The following is a 9191-nucleotide window of genomic DNA, read 5'->3' on the forward strand; positions in this document are numbered from 1 at the left end:
ATTATTCACGTCAGTATTCAACTGATCTTATCTGCATCCAATGAATGCCGTCCAGTAACGAGTATTCATTGTGAAGATCACTTGTATCCGTAATTCCCCAGATGGTTACTAAAGCGGATAGTTTCAAATTGTGTCGCTTACGGCAAATCATATTTCTGTTGTCAGATCAAGATAATCGCAAATTACATTATTTGTTTCGTTATTCGTTATGTTTTCTTATTTGTTTATTTATTGGTAGCTAAGCTCAAAGCCACTCAATAGACTGCATATGTTCTGCCCACCACGGAACCCACCTTTTAACGATGTATGTTCCTATAAATATCACTGTGTCGGGACTATGTTTGCTCAACTGATTTTAAGATTGCTTTTGCCAAAAATAAATAAATGAAAAAACACAATGAAAAAATTAAAATTACCCTTGAATAAGCGAATAATATTATTTTGTTATTAAGTGGAAAGTTAAGCCGACAAATTTGAGCATTATATGACTTCAGATTTACGTACCGCTGACCTACTGGGGAAAATTTAATACAAAATAATTTAGCAAACATAAATTCTTAAGTTCTTACCACAAAAATAAATAAATTATTCTAAGAGCTGTTTCACTTGTTTGAACCTGAGACAAGTTTATACTGGTTTTAACTTTATACACGTTGAAAAAGGCGTATATTGAGAATTTATTATATAATATACGTTTTAATACAAATACATTATTACGGGAGGGTATCTAATACGTTCCATGGTCTTTTCATGATGTGCTAAAAACACGAAGGTCTGAGAAGTCTTGATATAACTGAGAAAGAAACCCTTATGACTAGTTCTTTTCCAAAATCTGTCCAATTCCTTATAGTTCACGATGCCATAGCTATGACCAGTTCTTTTTCCGGATCTGTCCGTTTTCTTATAATTCATTTTGGTACCAACGACCTTAAACAATCCGATAAGACTGCTGAAGACTTCTCAGAACTTGAAAGCACAATGAGAAATATCTTCAGCCTCAGACCACACATTAAACTGGCATAGGGTTACAAGAAGTTATTTGGTCTGTTAGCCGTACTTATTACAGTTATAAAAAAGCGAAAATTTATATCGAAAGATAGCCTAATCATATTATTTACTTCTATCTATGACACTGTTGTATTTAAACTACGTTATGCAAATAGCGCAATGATGATACTGTAAAGAAAACTATCCTTTTTAAGTAGTGTACTTGGTGCACTTCATTGGTTGGGTATATATATATACAGTACTGAGCAAAAGTGTTAGAACGAAATCAAAAATTATATTTCAAGCTATATTCAAAGAACAGTGGATGTTAAATCATAGGTGATACATTCAAAGTTTGTTAATCTTCATATTTATTACAATAAAAATTCGGTGGTGGTACTTGACTTCAGCAAACAGATAATGTTTTCAGTCCCAATCTTATATTAATAACTATAGATAGCCTTTCAGGTACTGTCGCGTAATAATTAATGTCCTTTGCATCTTTACTCCAAATGTTTCAAGTACAAAAGGAAGTTTTGGTTTGTTATTTTTTTATGTTTCAAAGTCTAGACATCTTCAATTGGGTTGAGATCGAGGCTCTTTGGAGGCATTGCATCATTTGAATGATTCCAGGAACACTTCTTTCTTAGCTAAGTAATTTCTTCATAAGATGGATGAATGTTTGAGGTCATTATCTCTTTGGTAGTAGAATCCTTTACCAATAATACACAAACCGTTGTGTATAACATGACGGATCAATAGTGTCTGATGGTATTTGCGTTGGTCCATTATTCTATCCATTTAGCAAATATCTATTTTCTTCCTAACATAGAAGCCCCCAAACCATCACATTTCTCTTCCCATGCTTACACTTTTTAGCAAATATTATTCTCTTGACAATAGTTGGAGATCAAAGTAAAGGTTTTTAAATTGCTACTCAACCAAATATTTCATTTTCTTCGAGTCTTATATAAACTACAGTTTATACTATAGACTTGAATACTTTTATGTTACTTGGAACATGGTTGTTTATCTCATACTTGAGATCAATGACAGTCTTCCTTCTGTCCTTGTTCTTTCAAGGTGTGTACTTTGTGTTTATTCTTGCATGCTAGTTTATTATTATTGGTTTGAGTGTTGGGTAAATCAGCGATAACTGTTTTGTTTAACCTTGTAGCCTTTTTTATATGAGAATATGAATATCTGGGAACAGTTTTTGAGTTTATTTATGTATACAAGGTGTTCTGTTATTGTGATTTTAGTAACTTAACGCGTCTTCTAATTTTATTTCTAGACTTATTTATTTGTGGATCACCAGTTGTAACATATTATATTTTCATCTTGTTTGATCCTTTTTTTGTGGGTGTGGATATCACTATATTGCACCAGTTGCTACAGAAATCACTATTTTGCTCCAGTTGGTATGGGTATCCTTTATTGATACTTTGGTATGTAATTTTCTGCTTTTGTTATGAGTCTGTCTGTGATTACTGAACATTTGCTATTTTTATTCAGGCTGTTAGTGTTGTTGTGGCCATTTTGAGATGGATACGTCCTATTAATTTTGAATATTTGAAGTTAAGCACCGGTTACACAATATGCTATTTGTGCTCTCCTTTCTAGGAATAACGAAACACGGTTTATAGTGATGTAAATCCACAGATCTTCTGCTGTGTTACTAGGGAAGGAAAACTCTATTAATTTCTCCTCATATTAATTCCAATTTACTTTTTGTAGTTCAATTTTTGCATATGTTCTGGTTGGTGCTGATGATGTGACGTACCGAAAACACTTCATATTGGTAAATAGTCGCTGTTTGAATCTACTCCTATAATGAATATTAGAACCTGTTTACTAATGATGTTTAAAGTTGCTGCTAACTATATCGGTTTTTAGGTCATGTAGATCTACGAGGGTCATATACATTTGACCTCTTCCATTACCCCACGTGACAATGTCCATGTGTGTAATTACCATTATACTCTCCTCCACTTGGCACAGCGGATTGTTTGCAGACTCACTCCTCTTGAAACTTGGTTTCGATACCCGTGTTGGGAATTGGAAGTTAGTTAAACTTATTTATTTATTTTACATAAATACACACAAGTATTTAGACAGGTTTACTAAAACAAATTTTAAAGTTTCAAATAATAATCGATTATTTCTTAAAGAACGTAACTCTAGTTTACGTTATAGATAATTCCAAAATATTTTAGCAGTATTAAACTCTAATACCACTTATACTATTAACTTATAGAACTTACACAGTTACAAATAATAAGGTATTTTGTCTCAATAAATGTGGAATGTCGAATTACATACACAACAAACATGTTTCAAATACATTTTTCGAAGAACAGGTGTTCGTTACAACAATATACTTAAAACGTTTATCAGAATTGAGTTTAAAACAGTTTGAAATTTTGTTTAATTTATATAGTGGATGATTCAAGGTATATTAATTGAATGAAGGAAATTTCAGGACATAATTTGTTTCGGATAGTCACGATCCTGAAAAAAAACTGAAAAATAAAAAGTTCAACATCGACTGATTTCAAATACAAAGTGTACATTTGAATTAAATAAGTGAATTAATTATTTTAAGGATATGGTTAATTGATTCATGATATTCAATTTGTTTATTATTTATGAAACTTCACTTTCAATAAAACACTCGTCTTTAACTGAATAAATTATTTATTGTTTCCTGATTACGTAACTCTGATTTACAAATATGTTTCTTGAGTATATAGCAAAGTGAAGTTAACTGTTACAAATGTTTGAGTTGCTTCAATCACTTTAATCTTATAATTTATAAGGATATATATTTTTTTCAAATTTCGTGCAAAGCTACATGATGGCTATCTGCACTAGCCGTTCTTAACTTAGCAGTGTAAGCTAGTCATCACCACCCACAAACAACTTTAGGACTAGGCTTTTATCAACGAATAGTGGTATAGACCATCATTTTATAACGCCCCTCTAACGGCTCAAAAAGCGAGCATGATTCGAACTCGTGATTCTCAGATTACGAATCATGTGCCTTAACCAAACGGCCTTTTCGGGTCTGTTCCCAATTTGAGAATTTTTTTTTCCCGAACAAAAATGTTCGGCATTGCCAGGTGGTTAAGGCGGCACTGGACTTGTAATTAATCTGATGTTCACGGGTTCGAATCACCATCGCACCAAACAAGCTGGCCCTCTCAGCCGTGGGGCGATATATAATGTGATGGTCAATCCCACTATTCATTGGTAAAAGAGTACTCCAAGAGTTGGCGGTGGGTGGTGATTACTATCTGCCTTCTCTCGAGTCTTACACTGCAAAATTGGGAACGGCAAATAGCTCTCGTGTAGCTTTGCGCGAAATTCAAAACACATCAAACCAAACCGAACATAAAAATTGACATCTTTAATAATTTAGTTGCTTCAGGCATTTCGCAATAAAGAATAAATGAAAGACATAAATTTATTTTTAAAATTTGAAAATACACTGATTAATTTCTGTAAGAGATTAATCTAATGTTCAAAGTTAAGTGTGCCAAATATTGGTTCTGCTATTGAAGATATCTGTCATTTGTAATGAATTAACATTTTGACTTGTTGTCATTGAATTATTTTAAAACTACATAATTTATATTACATATTAATAATCTGAAATATGCTGAACTCATGATTAAGTGTATATCACGAAACAATTCTGCCCATGTTTGTTGACAAAAAATAAGCGAAACATTGGTAAACTTTGCCAAGAAAAACAATGTTCAACAACTGGTTTGGTTAGTTTTGAATTTCGCGCAAAGTTAAATGAGGACTATCTGCGCTAGCCGTCCCTAATTTTACAGTGTAAAACTAAGAAGAAGGCAGATAGCCATCACCTCCCACAGCCAACTCTTAAGCTACCTTTTTACTAACATATTGTGGGATTGACCATAACATAAAACACCTTTACGGCTGAAAGGACGAGCATATTTGATGGGACGGGTATTCGAACCTGCGATACTCGGATTACGAGTGGAACGTCTTAACCCATCTGGCCATACCAGGTTTTCTAAGGTCAGCTACTCTTTTACCAACGAATAGTGGGATTGGCTGTCACATTATAACGCTCTTACTCTCAAAATTTATATTAAAAATTGTTATGCATTTCCATAAAAATATATATTAAATAATTCATTCGTAATCCGAGTGTCGTTAAATCGAATCCCTGGAACACCAAACATGCTCTCCCTTTCAGCCGTGGGGACGTTATAATTGTACTGCCAATCCCACTATTTGTTGGTAAAAGAGTAGCCCAAGAATTGGCGGTGGGTGGTGTTGGCTAGCTAGCTGCCTTTCCTTTTGTGATACACTGTAAAATTAGGGACGGTAAGCGCAGATAGTCCTTTTGTAGCTTTGCGCGAAATTCAAAACAAACAAACAATCATTAATTCATACTTACTTTCCCTCTAGCGGACAGTGTTATCACTATATTTCTACCTGACCATAACAATAGTTGATGTTCTTTTCAGACCATATAGTGCACTGAGTCGTTTAGGGGAATTTATAACTACTTTAATGTTTCTGAAAATCTAAGGTATCAGTGAGACTTTTAGAGAAACGTTTTTGTTTGTCTTAGGAGAGGTAAAATATATTTTGTTAATTGATGTCTTGAGAATGAAACAGTCATGTTTATAGAACCATAGCGTTTTGTGTTAAAATTTAGAAAGATAAATTAATTTTATCATAATAAAACAGGTTCAGAGAGATTGTATCACAGAAAACAATCTCTGATACACTCTATCGATCCCAGTATAGAAATTAAAGTCCAGTCATCTTATATGCCGTTATATTACACTTAGATACCGCAGTACAGAAACAGTTGAATTCTGTACTAGTAAAGAATGTCTAGATACATTTTATCCCAGTACTGAACGCTCAGAGATATTGTACTACTATATAACAAACGTAGGTTAAGACATACGTCAGTTAGTATTACAGCCAAGATAACCTGCTGTAGGACATTCTGAGAATTATTAATACGAGTCTTGGCGATCCTTCGAGGTGGAGGATGATGGCTCTCCAATTTCATACAGGGGTCCCGAGATGGCTAATGAAGCCAATCCTTGCTGCAAATGTATTCTGGCAGTAAGGGCAGGTCAGTTCAGGGAAGGAGAGGTTTCAGTAGTAACTGGAGTTGTTTCATCTTCTCTCGCTTCTTTTCAAAATGTTGGAAACTTTGTAAAACTTGGAAGACGTCTGTACGTGAGTTGATATAACGTGTGAATGACGTTGCACACCAGCAGACACACGGTCTTTAACAAGCACAACAAGCTGAGTCCAATGGCAAAGAAACCAAGACGATTAGAAACATAGAACATTAAGTAAATAAGAAATTATTATTGGAACTACCGTGGAACGTATAATTTAAGTAAAATGAGAACTTTACACATCATGTAGTTATAAATAAACTCAGAGTGAAAGTTTCACAAAACATAACGTAATTTTACCTTCCCAAAGTTAACAGGAGTATGACAAACAAATAAATAATAATAAAATGTAAAATAGAAAAGAAATTAAATATCTTACATAAAATAATTCAGATTATAAGAAAGAGAAACGAATAATTCTGTAATTTACTTTTCGACGAAGTGAAGATGTAAACACCATAATGATTATTTGGCAAGATTTTCGACTTTGAAAGGACATCAATATAAAAAAGAAATTAAAAACATTTCCATAAAATTTATAGCGTTCATTTGTTATTCAAATTTGTTTCGCAATATATCCGACGAAATAGCCAATTATGAAATATGACCTTCCCATAATTTAGCATATAACATACGAGAGTTTCGTAACTCACAGCTATGGCCTTCAGTATGATTGCTTCATATCCCCACATTATGTAAATACGAAAAGTTGAAGAATGCTTTTAATATAACAGTTTAACTTACAGCTGCTATCAACGTCTTTTACCTTATCGCTATCTAATGAGGACAGTGGAAAGTGTTCTACAGTTTATTCTGTAAGTTAATTATCGGTAAAACTGTAACACAACTCACCGGAGACAAATAGTTGTATTTTTTGCATGGTATCATTTCAGTATAAAAAGTAGCACTTCTCTATGCAGAATAATATGAGATAATTAGACAAAAATTAATTACTGATCAAATTTCGGGACATTGTAGGTGAGATATGAATAGACAACGTAATTCTTAAAAATGTATTTATAAAGAGTATGAAAGAATTCCCAGTAAAACAGCACTTTGACAAATGTTCTCTTCATGTAAAACAACAAACAGGGGAATTATGTTGAATTTCCCACCATGCTTTTCGAATGGTATCTGTCACAACACCAGTAAAATAACGTTTATGTTGACTAGATTCACTAACTTATTCAATCTTTTGTAATTTCAAATACAATTATTACTACAAGTTAGGCTAAACGATTTAGACTATAGAAGAATAATGCCATTTATTTTACAGTAATCTTTTCTACATAAGAACATTTTAACATAAAATCTTAAAGCTTTATGGGGAAATTGTTATACGATAGGCTAAGTTACATTCTACTAGTTTGTGTTTGTGTCTGTAAAATAACTATGGATCTACACAACTTTCTCACAGAGTAACTAGTTTGTGTTTTATTGGTCATAGTTTCATAAGGAAAATGATTTTTTATTTTTCAGGTTTTCTTTCTACTTTTCATTATTATCGTCTACACTGTCGGAAGTTACGCTATAAACGAAATAACCGAAAACATCCACAATGGTTATGGTGGTCATGGAGGTAAAAAGTGAAATAGGAGCGCTGTCGATAGAGACAGGAATAAAAGTGGTTTCACCAGTAAACCAGGTTTTGTAATAGGAAGTGGAAATGGAAAATACAAAAAGAATGTGTTTGGAAAAGACCCATACTTTGGCTTGGGTTTTGACAGTGGCCTTAACTTAAGAGGTGGGTTGGGAAGAGGAACACGAACAGCAAGACAATCAGAAATGGAATTCGGAACTAATCGAAGAGGAAGAAGATTGGATAGTGAACTAAGAAGAAATGAAATTTTAGTTGGATGCATAAAATCACACTGCTGGATGATAATTGGTAAGAGGTCAATTAATTTCGATGTTGAAGTTCATAAAAATATGTGAGTATATCAAAATTTAAATACGAAAGCGTTTGGAATAAAGTTAATCAATTTAACCATTTAACATTAAACTCGACTTGTGAGTCTGTAGATCGCCTGTTCAAATTCCTATCGTACCAAACGTGCTTGCACTTTCACTGGTTAGAGTGTAGACCAAAATTCTTGACTTATGTAATATTTCTTTTATTAATGTGAATATTGTTTCACATGATATAAAAATGCATAGTATGCTCTTTTAATAACTGTCATACAATATCGTCAGTGGTTTGTTAATTTTTGGAAGAATCTGCTTTGTTAACTTTAATGTTTTTAAAAGTTCTGAACATTAAAAAATTGCTGCTCTATTAAGGTTAAAAAAAGTAAATTGTTTTCTAATTAATGTGTAATGTCTGTGAGCTTAAAATTTCTACACATTAAAAAATTATTAGTTCTGAAATGAGAAACATAAGGGCCTCAGGCCAAGTTGTTTTCTTAAAGTAAAGCTACACATTGGGGTATGAGAAATTTGTAATTGCATAGAACCGTGTCCAGATATTAGTGATTAAATTCACTCAAGTCATTGCTAACTCGTTGGAAAATGAGAAAGGACTGTTGTATTTGTACGGAATAAGAAATTTTCAGTTTTATTAAAGGGTAACATTGGAACATTTTAACTTCTACTTTACATGTAACTGAAGAAAGAGGTTGAAATACATAAGTGGAATAGCCTGTGTGATACGTCACTTCTTACACAGAGATTTATATATCAGTCTATTATATAAACATTTTATGTAAATTGAACATAAATAAATAGAAAAATTACGTATATATATATATATATATATAATAATAAAATAATAATAATACAGTTAATTAATAAAATAACTTACTTTTAACAACATCGACAATTCTGTGGTTTTAATATATCCGACGAAATAGCCAATTATGAAATATGACCTTCCCATAATTTAGCATATAACATACGAGAGTATAAATATAAATAAGTATAAATTACACTTTATTTCTTACTTGATTCAGTTTATTGTTTTGTGTTTTCTATAACCACGAAATAATGAAACTAAATTTCAATGCAATTTTTATTTCAATA

General features: G+C 32.4%; 1 long non-coding RNA gene across 2 annotated transcripts in view; it reads left to right on the plus strand.

Moving 5' to 3' along the window:
* LOC143242937 (uncharacterized) overlaps window positions 1-8828 on the plus strand; it is a 66651-nt gene extending 57823 nt beyond the window's left edge. Inside the window, exons 1-2 of one of the 2 annotated variants that reach the window (XR_013023475.1) lie at window positions 6614-7151; window positions 7653-8828. This is a non-coding gene — a long non-coding RNA (uncharacterized LOC143242937). Of the gene's footprint in view, window positions 1-6613; window positions 7152-7652 lie in introns of those variants that run through there. The other variant, XR_013023474.1, reaches the window with a different exon arrangement.
* The last annotated feature ends 363 nt before the right edge of the window (window positions 8829-9191 follow it).

The sequence above is a fragment of the Tachypleus tridentatus genome, unplaced genomic scaffold (genome assembly GCF_004210375.1).
Source record: "Tachypleus tridentatus isolate NWPU-2018 unplaced genomic scaffold, ASM421037v1 Hic_cluster_2, whole genome shotgun sequence".
Taxonomy (NCBI): Eukaryota; Metazoa; Arthropoda; class Merostomata; order Xiphosura; family Limulidae; genus Tachypleus; species Tachypleus tridentatus.